The sequence below is a fragment of the Oratosquilla oratoria genome, chromosome 2 (genome assembly GCF_046742065.1).
Source record: "Oratosquilla oratoria isolate Oo_2021 chromosome 2, ASM4674206v1, whole genome shotgun sequence".
Taxonomy (NCBI): Eukaryota; Metazoa; Arthropoda; class Malacostraca; order Stomatopoda; family Squillidae; genus Oratosquilla; species Oratosquilla oratoria.
Window position 1 is genome coordinate 73,965,274 of NC_134778.1, and position 21,927 is coordinate 73,987,200.

The following is a 21,927-nucleotide window of genomic DNA, read 5'->3' on the forward strand; positions in this document are numbered from 1 at the left end:
ACCATTTGAACCATTTGAACCATTTGAACCATTGAACCATTTGAGAAGTATTTCAAAGCCGTGTTGGCTTTTTTTCAGTCACGTTCCTCCGGTAGTAATTGCTGCAAAAATGACGTTTATGGAAAAAAGAGTAAAGGAAAGCAGTGTCGTCGATGACCGATTTCCTCGATAGAATAAACAATATCGTCGACTGCTTATGCCAGTGGGTTATTATCTCGATCATTCACTCTGTCGTATGAAAAGAGAAAATAATGAGCAACATAAGGATTCGGGAAAACGTTTACAAGGAATGGATGTCGGCGACAGGTTGGAGAAACGCATCCAACGGTTGCCAAATCCGAACAGTTGCCAGTATCGCATACGACAGTGTAGTGTAAAGACACGTTGGTGGAGGGATCCCAGTGGCTGTCTCCGTTCAGTGGCTTTGACTTTGGCTTTGCCTTTTGTTTCCATCTAATATTAAATCGAGAGGTTATCAGGTTGGTAGAGAGTTTTTGTATTTATGGAATGTTAACGTTATTGCTGATTAATCTTTTGTTATTATTTTTAAGAAAATATTAAATTGAAGTCGATGAAGAATGGGGAACCTATTCGACAAATTCTTATATAACCTTTGCACCAGGAAGAGGACATTGGCACGGTGTCTGTACAGAGATTTGCATTGTATAGGTACACTCTGAACACTAAGAAAAATGTAGAACATATGTATTCTGAGCAAGAGAAAAAAGAATCTTATATCATTGCCGATAAATATTGTTTATATCCCCGAGGACAATTGCTGCGGCTTGTAGGTGGATTAAGATGTATCTAAGAAGAGATAGATTTTAAAAGTGATCACCATTCTCTTTAGGTCAAAATCAATCTCCAGTCGTAAAAGAAGGATACGTGGCTCTGGTCCGTAAGGATATATCTAAAATCCTATATATAGTGAATACATGGAAATTAATACAACCAGCAATTCCTCACGAGAAAAACAAGAACAAAATAGCAAGATCAGTGTCGCCCATAGATTTCGTTGTGGCCCTCCACATTGAAAGGGGTGCTACCCGGTCGGGACTCCCCAATTCTCCCCACGCGTAATATCTGTCAAACCAGAGATTACCTTCAAGCTGAATAAAATCTGCTGTCGTTCGCGAAATCCTTAGATGTGCAAGGAAGTGACCCAGTGACTGCAGAAGTCGGTCGGTCGACGTAATTGGCTGAATGTCGTGAAAAGTATTTGAGAACTCCTTTGCGGATGACACGCCTAATCACTCGCTGGGCTCCTGTGTCACCCCTACCAAGCTGAATAAAATCGCCTGACGGCATCAGGTTTAAACACCTTGGGCTGTGCCGAAGAGTAGACCCTGTCTAGGCGAATAAAATCGTCGGGTCTTCGATTTAAGAAAATCGGGCCTCCCTCCCCCCCAAAAAAAGAAAGAGAAAACGGAAGTTGGGTAGCCACCAAGTGTCCATTTTTCGTTTATTTATTGACATGTTTACTTGTTTGATTACTTTACATCAGCGTTGCTACCATACGAACACATCGACTGTCATTGTGGTTGTTCTCAAGAGGTGCCCCGCCCCAGACACGGGGCGGGATGCTGACCACAGAGAGAAGTAATCAATGTTGGACGTAAAGAATCGGCGGAGGAGAGAAATTCGTCACTTGAGATGATGGAAATCCATGAGTGACGTTTCACAGAAAAGAGATGAAATGTGATGAGAGAGAAAAGAGGAAGAGATGAGAAAATGATGGAGATGAAATGTGGGAAGAAGGGAACAGGAGAGAGGAGGGAAGAGAGAGAAAAGAGATGAGAACTAGAAAAGGAGAGTAAAGAGAGGAAATATGGAGAGAAGGAAAAGAGTGAGAGCGAGGAGAGTGTAGAAACCGCGACAACCACGTGGCGTGAACACGTGGTCGCCCACAAGACTGGACCTGACGCTCCTATGACAGTGCAACCCTGCTTGACCCGACCTAACCTAATCCAGTGCAATTATGTAATTACGGGCCAAGGGTCACTACCCGCAAAAGTTCAGTTTTACCTTACAGATAAAGGAGACGAACTCGCCAAAACCTCTCTCTATTCACTCGGTAGCCTACAAGAGAAAGAGGAAGGAAGGAGAGTAAAGAGGTGAAAAATAGAGGGAAGGAAAAAGAGAGTGAGTTCGAGGAAATAAAGAGGAGAAAGTAATGAGGTGAGATATGGAGGGAAGGGAAAGAGAGTGAGAGCGAGGAAAGAGAGAGGAGAGAGGAAACATAGAGAGAAGGAAAAAGAGAAAAAAGAAAGGAGTGGGACAGAGTAAAAAGAGGAAATATGGAGAGAAGAAAAAGAGTGAGAACGAGAAAAGAGAGAAGGGAGAGAGTAAAGAGTCGAAATATGGATAGAAGGAAAGGAGGGGAAGAGAATAAAGAGGTGAAATATGGAGAGAAGGAAGAGAGTGAGATCGAGAAAAGAGACGAGGAAAAGGAGAGGGATACTGAGCTCGGAGATGCAAACGAAACCAGAGTCAGTCTGACTGTCGAGTCGCGTGCTGCTGTGGTTGCCAGCGCTTGCGTGGTCTGGTGTTCGACTGAAGACTTGGAAGCTTCGCCGTGGTCTGTCACTTCTCCCCCCCCCCCACCAAGGATTCGAATCGTCCTTGCAATTCCTTCAGAATCCTTCACTTTGATCGACTAAGGGCGCCGAGCGGGTAAGTTGAGGTCTGTCGTTTGGCGGTTGTTGAAATTATTATTATAATTATGATGTTTATCAGTGTTTTCGTTATTGATCGTAGAATTATTATTGTTATTGTTGATGTTATTGATGCGTATGCCAAAGGATGCTGACGTCGTCACAGTGAGTAAACGTTTTGTATTGAAGGAGAGCTGGTAAAGCAAAACGATGACGTCGCCGATCTCTGTCGTCATTTCCTTTGTTGGTCTTTGGTTAGGTTCGCTTGTTTTACGTGATGTGGTGAGTGTTGCCAAATACGAGCTAGGATGAACGAGAAAGAGGAAGAAAATATAAAAACTTACTTGAGGGCGGTGTACTGATATTTTTTATGTGAAAATTGTGAAGATATTCTTTGTCGTAAGACATCTAAGCACAGGTTGTGTCCTCGTTTTCTACAAAGGCTAGTGCACCTGGGTTGTGTCCTCGTTTTCTACAAAGGCAGGTGTATCTGGAAGACCCGTGCAGTGTGACACTTGTGACCTCCAAATAAGAACCCTCAGTTGGGTCTCGTTAAGGAATTATCACACTGGGTTAATTTTTCCTCAGACCTATTACCTCCAACCTCTATTTGAATAACTAGGATATGACTTCGTTTACTGAAATCTAGACTTCTAAGAACATTTCAACAGTATGTCTAACATTTGTATAGGTTTACCATTTCTTAGTTCATCATTCAGGTTTGCTTTATATGATGGAAAGAATTTGATATTTGGAGAACAAAAATGAAATATTGTAACCGAAGTCGTTTTCCCTTAAACGAACTCGCAACTGTCGGCGCTGGTGAAGCCCGTGGAAGCCCAGTGTGATAACCTGTTTACCAAGAGACTCTAGGATCCTTGGGGGCCGCAGACAACTTGCGTTTCGTCCTCGTGCAAACCATCCCGAACGTCGTAAACCAAGATATTTTCCGGTGGCTCACCTACCGATCCCAGAGTCCATGTACAGTCACGAGCAAAAGTTTTGATACAAAAATTAAATTCTTTATTTGACAGCTATTTATTTTTATATATTCAAGAAAATGAATTAGCTATTAGCTAAACACTGCATATGAAAATATATCACTTGACAAAAAATAACATCATATTGACGTTCTGAGAACTATAGCTTAGGTCAAAACTTTTGCTCGTGACTGTACTGTTAGGGCGTTTTCGGCAAAGTCCAGATCTGTATAATCCAGCCACTGGTTCCGCTTCCAGTCCCACGCCCAATTCATCCCGCCCTTGAAGATAACTGAAGTGATAATTTATCCCCCATATTCGACAAAACTCCCAATGCAGCAGAAATATAGACGTAGGTTCTCCCTATCTTATCTGTACAAACAAGACAAAAGTGAAATGATTTTGCGAGTCATCTCATAGCCTCGTGACGACCCTGTGGGTTTCAGCATAGGTCTCACCATCCCACTCCCACGAAATGGGAAGTGAGAAACCCCTGGTAAGGCAAGCCCTATCAGTTTTTGGAAGCCCTTTTTTTTTTTTTTTTTTTTTTTTTTCCGATGTTTGGGTCGCTTCGCCGTCTGGACAGGACTGCCGGGAGCCAACGCAGGAAGCACGCAGCGGATCCCGGGAATCGAACTGACGACCACCTGCTCATGAGTTGTGAATTTCTTCGACCGCGATTGAAGACCATCTATTTGCGATATAAATCCAAAAGCGGAAACCTCCCATGAGTACTGAACAGTAGCACATCCGTCGTTATTCGTCACGTGTCCTACCAGCTCCCTCCATGACAATTAAATTTTAATCCCCGATTTAAATTAACTCGTTTAGTTCCAATTCCTCGACCATTTAACTTCGCAGATGAATAAAATCACTTGGCGATAGTCAGGTGAACAGGTATATAGTCTTCCTCTGGGTTCGGGTTTGTCTTAAGTGCACTTCCCCCAGAATAATTGTTCTTAACCTGTACAGGATTCCTGCGTTTATGTACTACTGTTTCCTACTCTGCAAAGATCACTTTAACGATGAGTAGAATCGTTTGGGATCTACCAATTACTTCTAGGTTTTCCGATTTGGACCAACTTAGAAGCTTTTTTGGATTCTTAGGAGAAGGATCTGGGCTATTGGGTGTAAACCGCTAACCTAGCGATACCTAGAAAAAAATTGGCACCTCGTCGGAAATGTTGGTGCGTAACGGATATGCGCACGAACTCTCGCGAATTGACGAATTTTTTTAACTTCCGAAATTTAGAAATTCCTGAATATCTAAAGAATTTTCCAATATTCCGTTTTATTTTTGAAAGAAGTTTTCGTTACGAATATTAAAGATTTCCGAATCACGAAGATGCTCATAGTTTGGGCTCGAATGTACAGTCATTCTACCCTGTCATCACTAAGAATAGATCTACCGGGAGTCCGTCGATTTTTTTTTTTTTTTTCTACAATTAAGAGCGGGGTGTGTCCTCGTTTTCTACAAAGACTGTACCTAAAAAACCCGTGCATTATTCATAGAAATAAATGAGATAAAGTGACATTGAATGAAAAGGAAATTTATATATACCTTGCGAGTGACAACTCCATCATAATGCATATCAACCATTGTTTCTTTCTCCTCGTCATCCTCGTATAATTCTTAAATCCCATTTTTACATCTTCGCTAGTGATATCTCCGTCATAACGTATATTACCCAACATTTTATTCTCCGATCACAACTGGCTTCTTTGTGGTGACCTGAAGGTCCTAAATATTTTGTTAGGGCAGCAGGGTGGCTACACAAAACATCCACGCTTTTTATGCTTGTGGGACAGCCGTGCAGATTCCGTACACTACCGATAAGTGCAATGGCCACAACGGACGGAATTTGTACCTGGCCGCCAAAACGTCAAAGCTATAGCACTTGTACCAGTGGACAGAGTGCTTCTACCTCCACTTCACATAAAGCTGGGATTGATGAAGAATCTTGTAAAAACACTTCCGAAAGTCCCACAAATTCCCTTCTGTAAGTGATGCTAAAATGAAAACCGGCATATTTGTTGGAGCACAGATTCGTGAGCTTCTTTCAGATACCGGCTTTACAGAAGCACTAACACCTCATGAAAGAAGTGCTTGGAATAGTTTAAAGTCGGTTGTAACATGCTTCTTGGGGAACACAAAAGCTGATGACTACAATGAAAGAGTTGGGAACATGCTTCATGCATATGAGACGGCTGGCGTACAGATGAGCATAACTATGCATTTCCTCCATAGCCACCTTTACTTTCCTCCCAACTTGGGTGACTTCAGTGAGGAACAGGGTGAGAGGTTCCATCAATACATATCCGAAATGGAGCACCGCTATAAGACAATTGGAGCGTGTCTATGATGGCTGATTTCTGCTGGTCGCTTCAAAGAAGCCGGGCAACATCTGCTGATACACCGGCACACAAGAGAAATTCTCTTTCAGGGAGAATAGCTGGCCTTAACATTCAAATATTGTAATACAATTGTAATTTTGTAAGCAGATATGTACATGCCTGTATGTGTGCAATGTACATTTATCATGATTTTATTTTTTCTCAATAAAATAAAATGGCCTGTCAACCTCTGCCATTACTTACCTATATAAATTTACATGAATTTTATAGACCTGGCTCAGACGCATTTCTACACGATAAAACTGAATCATTTAGTTTCGGTTATTACAAAAAAGAAAAAAAAAATGAGAACCTCCCTGAAAAAAAATAGTATGATTTCTGGATTCAGCATGCGAAACTCTAATGGAAAAAGTTAATGACGTCTTTGTTGCAAGGATTTCTTTTTTAATGCAGCCCAGTGTTTATCGTTTCCACCCTTTTCCTGTACCGGGTTTAACAAGTCTGACAAAGACTTCTTCCGTCTCTCAACGTTGTTATCTCTGTGCGCTAGGAGTCCTCCCTCCTTATCTTTGACAGTCGCCACATTAACTTGACCTTTCCTTACATAACTTTTGCCGATGTCGTTAACACTTAAGGTTCTGTTCTAATTATTGCCTCTTTCTCATATATATTTCCCTTTTTGCTTCTCTTATATCCTTTCATCTTCTTATAGTTGCACGATAAACGTTTAAGTAGCATAGATTTGATGCTGACAATCAGAATGATAACGAGGATGAGTTGGAATTGGGAGCAGAATGAGTATACGGCCTTCATAGATCTAGAGAAGGCTTTCGACTCAGTGCCCCATTGTGAAATGTTGCTGGGAGACCCGTTTGAGCACCCAGTCAATAAGAGCCATAATAAGCCTTTGTAAGAACTGCAAGAGCGCCGTAAGAACACACACAGTGTTGAGAACTATTTCGCAGTACGACAGGGATGAGAGTAGTCGTCTCTTAACTGTTGCTATTCTTCCACTTGGATGAATGTAGTAAAAGACTGGATAGGTTGATGAGGATAATTGGCTAAGGCAAGAACAGCAGAATCATTCCAAAATGCCTAGGACAACTGGAATAAGGAAATGAACATAATAAGATAAAAAAAAAAATAACAGAGGTCATAATGAAGACTGGAGAAAAAGAATACATAGAAATAAAAAAAAAAACGAAAAGAGATAAAGTGACATTGAACGAATATGAATTTTTTTATATACCTCGGCGTTAATATAAACGACAGGAACGAGCTGGACATTTGAATAAACAAATGAACGCATATACAAGCAATATAAACCTTTATCCGTAACCGAAAGAAAGATCTAGTCTCAGAAGACTAAAGTATTCATGAATAAGACAATCCTAACGTATAGATCAGAAACGCGAATCATGACAACGAGACCACAAAGTAAGGTCACCGACGGCCATGTGATGAGAATGGAACCTGATCTGCCTTTTACTACACGCAGGGGGAACGTGGTGGTTGTATTCTTATCCCTAGCCACAGGTTAGTATCAGTGACAAAGGAAAGAAATGACAATATCATGCCAGCGGAAGGAAGACTGTAATTTGGTGGGAGGTTGAAATTACCACCCTCTCTCCCTCTCACCCCCACTCTCTCTCTCTCTCTCTCTCGTAAGATGTCCTTCATAAGTACACTTCCCCAAAATAGGTATTCTTAACCTGTATGAGGTTCCTGCAGTTATACACTACCCTCCTTCCCTCCCTCCCTCCCTTCCTCCTCCCCCTCCCCTCTCCTTCCTCCCCTTATTTTCTCTTTCCCCTCTCTCTCCCTCCCACCCACCACCACTTCTGACCCCTCACTTCCCCTCTTTCTCCCTCTTCCCCTCTTTCCCATCACCTCCCCACCCGACTTCCCCTCTCCCTATCTATCCTGGCCTTCCTTCCAACCCCAAGGGAGATCATCAACTGTTATCTGCAAATTGAACGTCAGTGGAAATGGAAGCAACAATTATTTATCATTACTCCTCTTCTCCCCTCTCCTCCTCTCTCTTCCCTTCCAATTCCCCTTTCTCTTCTTCGTCTCTTCCTCTACCATTCTCCTATTTTTCTCTCCGTCTATGTTCTTCGAAATAGACAGATATATCTGTCTGTTGGTCTTCCGTGTGTGTGCATCACGTGGACAGCGCGTATGCTCGGGATGGGGGCAGCCAGTGATGTGTTTACCCACCGAATGGTGGAGGGTGAGGACGAGAGGTGGGGGAGAGTACGAGCCCCAGGATACGATGTAGGTCATTTAGTCCAGAGAACCGGTCCATTTATTTATTAATTTATTTATATTTACTTATTTACTAATTTATTTGCGTATCTAATTTTGGGGACACAATATATTTGTTTTGATCACTCGCATAACAAATCACGATAAAAAAAAATGTATTTTAGTTTTTCTTTCTTTTTTTATTTATCAAATGCTCTATTGGAACGACGTCATTGCATGGAGTTGTTCATACTGTAATAACCCTTCTAGCTGAGCTTCGTGAACCAGTGAATACTACGAAGATGATTAAAATAATCTGGCGACAGTTGGAATAAAAGGAAAAGTTACCCAATACAGAAGGAGGTGACGTCATAATGTATTGATGTTAGATAATTATATTCCAATAAAAGGTGGGGGGGGAGGTTTATTGACGTGTCAATATTTTCAATCTGTTCATGGTCAGAGAAGATTTTAATTTGGCTAAATTCAGGTGATTTTTATTTACCAGATGGAGCATCCAACTCAAAAGATCGACAAATTTTGTCGATATTATTTCGGGTGTGTCGATTAATACTAATTTGTTTTCTTTCATTTTGTAAATTCATTGTTCCAAAGCTCTCACCTTTGCCCATTGTGCATAGGAACAGGAAACTAACCCATAGGCAATTGAAAAACCCAAGAGCTATGTGAACACAAAATGTAACCATATTTAAACAAGGACAACAATAAATTATCCATGATGAAAGCTTATTATAATGTGATCACAAATATTAATCATTCTTAATGTGTCATTTACAATAAGTAATTTTGTATCAATAAAGATTTTAAATGGTTGATATTCCTGACAAGTTAAAGAATAGCTGATATGTGCACTCGACCACAACACACGAGCGACTGAAACAGAATTGCAAATGGGTCTCTCTACTAAGAATCATTGATTTGTAACTTACCAATATTCACAAGGGAAAGTTCTAAATTCAAATTAAATTCCCGGTAAAAAAAGTACCGTATAATAATGTAGATATTTTCGAATGTACGTGTTTTCATAATCGACGACCATATATGGGCATGATATGCAGAAGAGATGCCTGCCCGCCGAAAAGTAACCCGACCCGTCCCATATAAGCCTTTCAGACATTTTGGAATCGCCTCTCTGGGGTATCACAGAAGTGTGAATCGAAATATATATAAATCTTTCCTTATTGAAAGACGCCACAAAAATGAGAGTTATAGCCAGAATATACATTTACTCGTGTATATAAGTTTTATTTGCCATATCGTTTTCAAGAGAAGTGATAGCGCGGTTGTAATGGCATAGCGTGCGGTTAATGACGTCATGTCGCTTGCGGACATCAGGCGGGTTTTGCAGATTCTCTTTTGTTTATTTTTCATTCCATTTATGTTACAATAAAGCATTACCATTACGTTTGTGTTTTTTCAACGTTTAATGTCGATAGTGAATTTCGTAATCACATTCACACCCTCATTGTTCTTATTCACTATTAATTTATTCACATTTATTTGTCCTTTCTCTACGATAACGTCCCATGAGCCAAAATATTATATTTTGAGCATCTACACATGGTGTTTTCCTCGTCATAATAAAATCACCAGTCGGCAGTCTAAGCGATGGGAAACGTGCATTCGACTCATCTCTCTACCTTTATCAATGTTCGCGTGTTGTAATTTCCGTAATGATAGTATTTATTTCCCAGCAGAATTACTGCATCGGATTTCTTGGAGTGTGTATTGTGTGATGGGCTTTCAAGCTTCTCGAACGTTCCGCTCCGGGTCGAATTCGCCATTGCATCCCGTTGCCCTCCCTCAGATAGTTGATGTACCACACTTCCTTCCTCAGCCTGCGATCTGTGTAGGTTTATTCATTTATGCATTTATTTCTATATATTGTATTTATATTATTATTTTATCTTCTATATGTTATTTTATCATTTACATATATATTCATTTATTGCGTGGAAAGGATGTTCCGTGAGGATTTTGCTAATGTTCGTCGTCTCATTGCACGACTCGGCCAAATGTTTTCTAGGGTTTCTTTTTCCCAGGCCTCTTCAAGATGTCAATACTATATTTGTCTGCTCTACAGAGCTTCCATGTGATTCACCATTCACCATGGTCTTGGATCACGTGTTGGACTCGTGATCGACAATTATGAACCTCCCAAATGAGAGCTCAGAGCTCGTATGACCGATCTATGGGTAATACTGTTACCTTTCACGCACAAATACTCCCCAACTCCCCACGAGAGTTGGAGTAACACCCCATAGCGCAGCGATACTGAAATTATTTTAGCCCTGGGCGGGAGTCAAACACGGACCGCCGTAGTGGTAGGCGAGAACTTCAACCACAGCGCCACGAGGTGTGTACTTAGATTATGTGTGTGTGTAGCTTATGGCGAAATTATGAACAACTTGGAAAAGACGACATTTGAGCACATCTTCACTTTCCCCCTCCCCTGTCTACCTATAAATGTATGCCACTAGGAATAAGTGATTATTATTACTATTATTATTGTAATTATTCTTATTATTTATTGATATTATTATCACATTTATTATTATTATTATTACTATTATATTTATTATGATTATTAATAATAATTAATATTATTTTATTTATTTGTTTTTATTTTTTATTTGTTTATTTCTATATGTTTATTTTATTTGTTTATTTATTTATTATTTTTAAGGGGTAGTGAGGGGTTGATATGGTGATATGAAACCTAGAAATTTTATAGAAATTCCGGGCGGTATTAGAAACCACATTTCTAGACGTCCAGCTTAGAACTTCCTCTCGGGGTGGGGGTGGGGGTGGGGGGGGATTACGTGCAGTTGATAGGTGACGTTACAGGATTCGAACTCAAGTGCACACGTCCGGGGCGAGCCCAGGCTTTCCGGGTACGAGGGGCAAAGGGGATGGGTGACGTAGCAGGAGGAGGTGGGGGAGTGGAGGAGGAGGAGGAGACGTTTGGGAGATATTTCTTGGAGAACTTCCAAAGACATCTCCAAAATCATTCAAGATTTCTGTGTAACTGTGGTCCGTAGAGGTGTGTGGGATCTTTCAGATTTACTTTGTCCCCTGACAACCTTCTGGGAGATCTGTGTGATTCACCATTGTCGTGGATCACGTGTTGGACTCGTGATCGACAGCTATTTTCCCTCCCGGAAGAGAGCTCAGAGCTCATATGTATGACCGATCTATGGGTATTGCTGTGACCTCACACACACACACACACAACCAACTCCCCGCCCACGAGAGTTGGAGTAACGACCCAAAACGCAGCGATACTGAAATTATTTCAGCCCTGGACGGGATTCGAATCCGGACCGCCGTAGTGGCGGCCGGGAACTCTACCAACTGCGCCACGAATGTGTGTGTGTGTGTGTGTGTATTAATAAGCTTACGGAAGCAGCGTGCTCGTCCCAGTGCCCGCCCAGATCAGTGTAGGGCTCTGCATTAGTGAATACATTCAGGCTTTACTCTCTCACGCACACACGCACGCACGCTCATTGAACAGCAAAATATGAATAGAGACACTGAGACGGGACCTCACGAGTTTAGGTCTTTTATATATGTGTAACATTCGGGTATGTTGCTTGGACTAGGTGACGTAGGAAGAGGATGAAGCCCGGATTGTCTCTTGATCTTTATTCTGGTTAAGGAAGTGTGGGAGTCGGCTTCAGCCGGGTCGGGCGGTCGCCTAGAGGCCGAGGCCGAAGGGCCGACCTGACCGCAGAGTTGACCGCGAGGCCTACTAGTGATGCGCGCAACAAGTTGGGTCTTGTGGGCTTGACTTTTGTTTATTTATCATTATTTATTTTACTTATTCTATTCGTTTACATATTTATTCTATTTAGCTATTAATCTATTTTTTACTTTATTCACTTATTTTATTTGTTCTATTTATTTGATATAATTATCTATTATTTATTTATTTATTTTTGCTAGGAAAGAGTTAAGAGTAGTTAGAGGAAAATATTGAAGGAAAGACAGGAGAAGAGAAGAGATGGGACGATACCCGTTGTTAAGTTTCTTTTTTAAGTAAGAAGACACCTCTTTCGCTCTTGGCTATTAGTGGGCCTGATTACAGGACCAGGCGGTTTATAAACGCTGATGCGTACCGAAAAGTAGCACAAGTGACTATCGCACAGAAAATGGCCGGGAGGGGTTTCTGCGCGGGAATACATACATACGAGCCCCAAAGCCAGATATTTCTACACAACATATTAATTCAGCGTTTCCCAACCTGGGGTGCTGAAATCAATTATAGGGGGGTGCTGCGAAGTGATGCACACGTAAATCACATTGATATATGTATCATTGATTACCTAGTTGTGCATATTTGACTTTTTCCATGCTATTTCATTTTTCTATAGTGTTCTTATTTCTTCTACAAACAATATTGTCAATTTATTTCAGTTCTAAGGAATCAAGAAAATAAATCAAGCAGTACACTTCACTTTCTTTTATCTTCCTAATAACAAGATAGAGGTGCTGGACTGCTTAGACATGACAACAGGGTGTGCTACGGTCGGAAAAGTTGGGAAACGCTCTATTAATTCCTTCCTTGTCCACCCACATACCGCAACGACGATAAGTACCATAAGCCAAACTATTACGTAGAAGCCCATGTGGGGGAGTAAGGGACACCATATACAGTATATATATATATATATATATATATATATATATATATATATATATGTATATATATATAAAATATATATATATATATATATATATATTTATATATATATATATATATATATATATATATATATAAAATGTTTACAACTGTCGTCCCCGGATTCGAACCGGGCTCGTCACATCTCACTGCTATTGGCTTACCGACTGAGCGACTGACCCTATAAAATTCTGCCACCTGGAAGTTAATCTACTTCCCGAGGAACTAAGTCGATTGCTAACTGCCGTCCGTACTTATCATTTTACAGTCGGACGGCAGTTAGCAGTCGACTTAGTTCCTCGGGAAGTAGAATAACTTCCAGGTTAGGGAATTGTATAGGGTCAGTAGCTCAGTCGGTAAGGCGATGGCAGTGAGATTTCACGAGCCAGGTTCGAATCCGGGAACGACTGTCGGAATTATTTGATCGACATTACCGTCACTAGTGATTCTATTCAGATATGTGTATATATAATATATATATATATATATATATGATTTTTTTTCCGAACCCTCTAGGGATGAAAATATGGAGCAAATCGTCACCCATTGGTACGGTTTGACACTTCCTTTGAATTCACCTTGGTGATCGGAATGCCTACTTCCTTTCCTACCGAGACAAGCGTGCGTCGAGGAAAATGGCTCCAGCCTTGTGTGTGTGTGTGATTCACCATTGTCTTGGATCACGTGTTAGACTCGTGATCGACAGTTTTTACCCGCACGGAAGAGAGCTCATATATGACTGATCTATGGATAATGCTGTGACCTTGCACACACACACACACACCTAACTCCCCGGCCACGAGAGTTGGAGTAACGACTCGCAGCGCAACTGAAATTATTTTCAGCCCCAGGGTGGAATTCGAACTCGAACCGCTGTAGCGTGTGTGCGTGCGTTCGCGATCGCGCCTGGCGGTAAAATGGCAACGTTTGCTCTGAACTGGTGATTGAATATTTCTTCCTTTATTTCGTCACTCCAAATTAATGGCCATCATTCATCCTGGGAACACTAATTGACTATCATTCACTAAAGGTTAAATAACTAAACAGACAAACAATAAAAGTATCGAAGTCATCACTAGAAGACCAAATACAAAGAGATCTGTTTTTTGTAGTACGAACCAGTATTTGTACGAGGAAGATCAAAAAGTAATGACAGTGATACCATATATTTTCACGGTACAGAGGTAAATCCAAATAGTGGCCTACATTCCTTCAAAGTACTCCCCTCCTGCCTCTATGCAACGTTCCATCCTCTTTCGCCACTTCATGAAGCACTCACGGTACTCAGAAGCCGATATACCTCGTAGCTCTGAAAATGACTGCTCGCGCCAGATCTTGGATGCGATGAAACAGCTTCCCTGCGATCACACCCTTGATCTTTGGAAACAACAAAAAATCACAGGGAGCAAGGTCAGGCGAGTAGGGTGGGTGGGGGAGAAGTGTGATCCCCTGCTGCTCCAGGAACTGCACATTGAGGCGAGCTTTGTGGGGGGCAGCATTGTCATGGTGCAGCAAAAGGCGCGATCGGCGACGGGTTGGTGCAGTCTTGGCCTGATATTCCAGGACTCGAAGAAGGACGTGATCAGTGTAGTACTGGGCTGTGATAGTACACTGTTGAGGCATTACATCCACACACATTGGTCCTTGTGAATTGAAGAAGATGGTGAAAAGGCGCTTCCTGCTGCGAAATCCTTCCTTCAGAATCTGAGGTCGAGGTTCTTCATCACTCAACCACACTATGTTGGACTGCTTGTCTCTGGTGGTGAAGAAAGAAATCCAACACTCATCCCGGTAGCTACATCTGAGAACCGTTTCGGACCATTTGGCTCGAATTCAGCCAGCCATAGACGACAAATCCGCACCCGTTCGCTCTTCTGCTCTTCCGTAAGCAAATGAGGTATCCATCGAGCACACTTCTTCCTCAGCCCTAAGTGTTCATGCACGATGTCATGTGCGCTCCCATAACTGACACCGAGCTCCAAGGATAAGAATCGAAGAGTAACAGTGGGATCTTCGTCAATGATGGCCCGCGCACGGACCGTCGTTGCTTCGGTCACGGATGTCCGAGGGCGGCCAGGACGATGATCATCTTCTAGCTGCAATTTTCCGGCTGCGAAAGCTCGAATCCAGCGGGAAACAGTTTCCAGTGATGGAGTAGACTCGGGAAAAACTTGCAACAATTCCTCTCTGATCTCCGTTGCTTTTTTCCCGAGTTTCCACCTTGTGAAGGTGTAGAATCTGCAGCCTCCTTTCGAAAAATCCATGTTTCCGGTTAGAGAGGCAAACCAACAATGACGCAATCGCACAGCGCAACGATAAAATGTAAGCTAGACAAACAGCGACAAGCTCAAACATGTAACAACAGGCAACACTTGCTGCCCCTTGCTCCCCGCCCCCCCCCCCAACACTTATAGTCTCTCAGCTACGAGTCCGACTGTCATTACTTTCTGATCACCCCTAGTATGTTGGGGAGGAGAAAGAGAACGAGAGAGAGAGGGAGAATATAGAGTATAGACATAAAGAACACACATTTCGACCTTTATAAGCCGCTCTTTTTCCTGTATTACCATCGACACAATGTAGATTCTTCAATCAAGCTGTGTCTTCCGCCAACCAGAATAAGATCCTAAAGGGGACGATATTCTCTACAAGTGAAGGTGATAAGAAAGCGAAGAGAATTCTTACGCCACGTTTAGGTTCGAAGCGACGACTGGAACAGGCGAAACGAAGAAAGAGATGGGTCTGGAAATGAGGAGTGGAGAGGTGTGAAGTTGCAGTGTAGAGGGAGGTGATAAATGTGGAGAGATTCACTTCATAGATATTCTTGTGGTAGTCCAGTGGATACCGTGTCGAACTCATGAGCAGATGGTCATGAGTTCGACTCGCTATATCGTGTTGGTTTCCGAAAGCCCTGGCCTAGTGGGGAGGCGACCAAGCATTGGCCTTCTCTTAACCCATTGAACTCCGATGACAAGATGTCTTGTCATTTGGTCAAATAAAACAAAAAATCATAAAACACCAAAATGTTTGATCAAACACCAGAAAAATATGACGCCAATCCTCGCTTCGCTCGCAGCGAAGCGAGGACTGGCGTCATATTTTTCTGGTGTTTGATCAAACATTTTGGTGTTTTATGATTTTTTGTTTTATTTGACCAAATGACAAGACATCTTGTCATCGGAGTTGAATGGGTTAAAACAACCAGTAATTTTAGCGCTCACTACATGCTTACCAAGTGTATTCCATTCATTAACCGCTCTACTGGTGAACCAGTTCTTGCCTATTTCCTTCTGAAATCTAAATTTGTCCAATTTAGATTCATTACCGCGATTCCTGCCTTATTGCCTTGATATGATGACCGTGTCTGCATCACCTTTGTTAAAGCCCTTGACTATTTGAGCACCTCTATTAGATCGCCCCGCACTCTGTATACACAAACTGTATGTAATAATAATAATAATAATGATAGTAATAATAATAATAACAATAATCAAATAAAAAAGGCGTACCGCATCCGACCGAGCTTAGCCCTACCAGGAGTTTCTCACTTCCCTTTGGGTGAGAATGGTGGGCCACAAGAGCCATGTGCTCAGTTGAAGGCAAGCCTGACCTCCGTGCTGAAGAAGTGAACTTACTGAACGATCCTTAAAAGTGGCAGTTTGCCGACAAGATTGACGAGATAAACACCATATGAGGACGGAGCCTTTATTTGTACGACGTTTCGCTTATTACAGCTTTTTCAAGTACCAAATAATGTACTTGAAAAAGCTGTAATAAGCGAAACATCGTACAAATAAAGGCTCCGTCCTCATATGGTGTTAATGAACGATCATTGAAAAACATGGATATAAATGGAGAAGGAGATCGGGAAAAGGGAGGAACGAGAGGGTGAAGTAGCATGTGAAGAAAATGCTGAAGATGGGAAAACCACGGGAATGGACGGTACGACAGGGGGGAGGGAATTTCCGAAAATTAAAAATACACGGAGAAGGAAAAATCCCAGATGGCTGGGAAAGAAAAGGCACAACTGCATGTTAGACAGATATGTTCATGCTAGACAGACATGTGCATATGACTGTTTACAGCAGTGGTTCCCAAACTATCTTACTTGACGCCCCCTTTTTGCTTCCAGTAGACCCCCACGCCCCCACTCCCTCTATTGTTCATGTGAAATGATTCTTGCATTTATTTCTTAGCATTGTTCAGGAAAACAGATTTCTGTTTGTATTGAATTTTAATAATGAAAGCCACTCAAACAAATAATAGTACATTCCAGAGACATTTTTCTAAGTAACTAAAAACGAAACATTTGGTTCAAAGGGAGCGAAAAAAAAAAGCTTGAACATTAGCAAATTGGCAAAATTGACTTGCAATTTTAAGAATAGATAATTTGAAAACATGGCATATAATATTTGGAAAGACTCATGAGACTAAGGCACAATTTATGAACTAATTTAGTGAGATGGATGCTGCTGCTTCTTCCTCACAAGATTAGAAATTCTAGGATTGAAGTATTGGGAGTTTGTGACGAGTCCCTCAGTTGCGTCAGTGTGGTTGGTATCGTTGACGTGTCCAAAACGTGTAAGGAGAACTAGCTAGAAAAGGGTTGGAGTGACTGCTATAATTATACTTTGCATGTATGTAATGGCAGATATTTGTTCTTTGAATGATTTTATTATTCTAATTAAACAAATATTTTTGAGCAGATGACTTCACGCCCCCTTGTATCCTCCTCACGCCTCCCTAGGGGGGTGCGCCCCCTAGTTTGGGAACCACTGGTCTACAGGGTTACACATGAATATGTGTGATATGCTCGGGGTAGTCCACTTCCTAGTCCATTTTTGGTTGTCGGGGAGGTCCAGCATCCGGTCCTTGTCCTTGGGTGTGGTGGCCCAGTAGTAGATCATCTCCTTAACCCTTTCGTTGCAGTGTATGGTTTTATTCACTTCCCATACCTGCCACCAGGTGATTTTATTCACCTGAAGGATACAACCCCCCTCCCCCCTCTTTCACTGCAAAAGTGTCAACATTCAGATATTGGAAAAAGTCAGTACGATTGGAACCATTGAGGTCCTGGCAAGTGGCAGCCCAGCGAACCTATTAAAAAAAAAAAAAAAAAAAAAAAAAAAAAAGTAAATATATATATATATATATATATATATATATATATATATATATATATATATATATATATGCGTAAGTAACCACTAGGAATAGTAAACTAACGAAGCAGAGAGCTTTCGTATAATTTCATCTTCAGTGCAGATACATAATTCCTTCTTTGTATCTGTATTATACGAAAGCGCTCTGCTTCGTTAGTCTATTTTTCCTGGTGGTTTCTCACGCATTTGTGAACACGTTCTTAGTGTTTTATTGCATACACACACACACACACACACACACATATATATATATATATATATATATATATATATATATATATATATATATATATATGATGAAGGTGGAAAAAGAAGTGACGGGTCTAGTTCCGAGTTCCTGAGTTTATTCCTGACCGGTTTCGCTCTATGCTTCATCAACTTGTCACAATGTACCAACATATATATATATATATATATGAATCGAACCCAGGCTTCCTGCGTTCGAAGCAAGAAAGCAACCCACTGCTCCACGCAGGTGTTCATTCCAAGATGATAAATCAAAATTTCAAAATCAAAAAGCTTAATCACATCGTGTCTTGTGTATTCACTTAAATGATTCTGAAGTTGGAGCGAAATGTGTATCGTGTTATTGTGCGTTATGAGGAAGCGCGGGACACAGGCCTATAACAATTACTAACCTCTTATCTCGTCGTACTTCTGTATCTGTAATCATTATCTTAGTATTATTACCTGTGTTTGTGTACGTGCATGCATGTGTGTGTGCGCGCGCAGAAATCTGGGAGCGAGGTATTGTTTTTTTTTTTTTTTTTCTTTAACTTTTGTTTCCAGATTTTTACTGAATCTTGTTATGTTTTGGCCCCACACTCTCATCTGGGAATTGATTCCATCTTTCTAGTGTTTTGTTTTCGGAAATTGATATTATAACTGTCTCCGGATAAAACCACAATGGAAAAAAAATGGCGGTAGAGAGAGACAAATCCCATCAGACAAAACCGCCAAGTTGAAGTGCAAAGTATGACATATTTCTCTTAGTCAAAGTAAAACATAAAAAATACAAATTTTTGTGTTCAAACTCGTATATATATATATATATATATATATATATATATATATATATATATATATATATATATATATATATATATATTTCTTCATGACTGCGCAACTTCTTGTGAGTTTACTCTTGTTCCAGGGTCTGCGCAATTTCCCTGTGAATCAAGTACTCAGGTACAATCTTATCAGAATCATATGATATGATCAGCGGAAACTCATGGAAAGTAGTAGAATATGTAGAGAAAAGTAAATATAATAAGAGAAAATTGTAAAAGATGTCGAGAAAATATCAATAAGACACCAGGGCTTGCAACCGACCGAAAGATAAAAGAAAAGCTTTAGGAACAATAAAAAACATATACGGTTATGGGAGATATACTGGGAGAATGGAAACTAGCAAGCGTCCCTAGATCTCATTAAAGATCTAGTTAGAATGGGAAAGATCCAGAGACGAGCTACAAAACTTCAAAATTTATATTAGCTCCGAGGAACAAATCATACGAAAACTGCTTAAAGCATTTGAACCTTTATTTTTCCCTAAGATGAAAATAAATGCTCACCAGTCGGGAAACAAAAGGCTCAAGTTGTCAAGGTCTAGATTTGCCCCAAAAGTAGGTAGAATAAACTTCCCTTGTGTGACACAACTTGAAGTTTTAGAAATCAGTTGGATAAATATTTAAATAGTATGTCGTAATGTCTTCTGGTAAGTTGTGTTTGCGCGTTCACATATCTGTTTGTGCATTTTTCGTCATCCGACCTCTTTATGAACTGAAAAGATTCCTTCTATATTTTGTCTTTGTAACGAATTAAAATCCGAAGAGAACCTACGCATGAGAACAGTGATTTCCAAACTGGGGGTAAATTAAAAAAAAATCGGGGGTAATGGAGGGGTGACAAAAAAAATAATAAGAATTCTGAAAATCAAGAAGCCACTAAGCGAATGCGAGACCAGCACGCTTCCCATTACGTCACCAGTATAATGCTGTAATGACTGCCATTTATTTTATATTATTTGTTTATTTGTTTGTCATTATTTGTCTGTTTATCTATTACTTGTTTGGTTTTCATTTCTTATTATTTGTCTGTCAATTTATTATTTACTACTTACCTGTTTGTTTATTATTTAAATATACCTATGCATTTATTTGTTTTATTTACTATTATTAATATCATTATATATATATATATTTTTTATCATTATTATATTTTTTCGCATCCGACCTAGTTATGGACCAAAAGGTCTCCTGTCGGCATGCTCCGTCTTTGTAATCCTTTGTAATCCTTTGAATTCCTCAAGTAGTTTCAAAGCATGCAACTCCATCCCACCGATGTTCTCGATATTTTTGGCAATAGTCATTAGAGATGCACAAAGTTCAAATATGAAAATATATAGTGTTTTAATTCAGCCACATGTATCAACTTTGACTACATTTTGTGAATGGGGTAACATGCTAAACGTGGCATGTTAAATTGGGTAACAAACTGAAAAAGTTTGGGAACCACTGCATCAAAAGGAAACAAATTATTCATAATCCATATAATCGGCACTGATTCGTCAAACAGAAACACTAAAATTATTTAAAATTCATACACACTCCACTTAACAAATTAAGACATCTTATGTTCATTAAAATCGTCATCCTGTTCCCAATCACCAGATTGAAATGCTCGATAGGCTATGTACTTTGGGTGCGGGGTGATCTAAGAGAGGTGTTCAAATAGCTTTAACAATGGTGATGCAGACAAGGTCATCATATCAAGGCAACAGGACAGGAATCGCAGTAATGAATTTAGATTGGGCAAATTTAGACTTAATAAGGAAATAGGCAAGAACCGGTTTACCAATAGACTGAATGGAATAGACTTATCAACCATGTAGTGAGCGCTGAAACTATCGGTTGCCTTAAGAGAAGATTAGATAACTTTACGGATGTGAATGCCAGGTGGTAATGAACATGGAACTGCCTAGTTTAGGCCTTATGGTCTCTTGCAGTCTCCTTCATTCTTATGTTATCATAGACGTGAGGTGCATACGGCACTGTTCTCAGGTCAAGAGAGATAGACTTTCTCTGGACCTGAAATTCAAAACCTGACATCCTCTGACCCCATACTGACTTGTCTGGACCCTAGTCCAACAACACATCGTCGTAGTTAGTGGTGACTGCCAGAGGCCATAAGGCCTACACTATACAGTTGCATGTTCCTTACCACCTGTCATCCCTGTTCACAGTTATTTCATCTCTGAAAACATTCGATTAATTTTGGCTAACTATTCTGTTGGCAAATCAGTTCTTGCCTATTTTCTTCTTAAACCTAAAATTGTGAAATTCAAATCTATTACTACGAGTCCTATCCTGCTAAATGGGTCTTCCCTAATATTGCGGCACACTAGGCATTTCTCGCTAGCATGCTACTTGCTTTTGCTACGTCGTTTGTGTAGAAAGGACTTCGGGTACAATGTTCTAGATATTCTTGACGTCTCGACAATGTGTCTCTAACATTCGTATTCTAGGTATAACGTCTCTTAGTCCGTCATTCAGCTTCTCACTATATGACCCAAGAGTAATTTGAAATTTGGAATTTTGAAAAACAAAAGATCGTAACTGAAGTCGTTTCTATTAAAAAAAACGTTCCAATTAAAAAAAAAAACTTTCCCCCTATTTATACAAGTACCCTTGGTTTAATTAAATCGCCTGACGACAGCAAGAAGAAACGCACAAGAGACGAATACAATTGACCGAGTTAAAATTAAATTCTTAAGCCTGTCACTTAGTAAAAGGAAGATTAGGGGATGGATGAATGAGTTTGTGGTG

General features: G+C 40.5%; 1 protein-coding gene across 1 annotated transcript in view; it reads left to right on the top strand.

The window, feature by feature from the left end:
- The first annotated feature begins 361 nt into the window (after positions 1 to 361).
- Positions 362 to 21,927, top strand: part of LOC143040099 (mucolipin-3-like) — a 98,002-nt gene continuing 76,436 nt past the window's right edge. The window contains exon 1 of the mRNA XM_076210817.1: positions 362 to 479. The gene's annotated coding sequence lies outside the window, so the exon portion shown is untranslated. The remainder of the gene's footprint in view (positions 480 to 21,927) is intronic.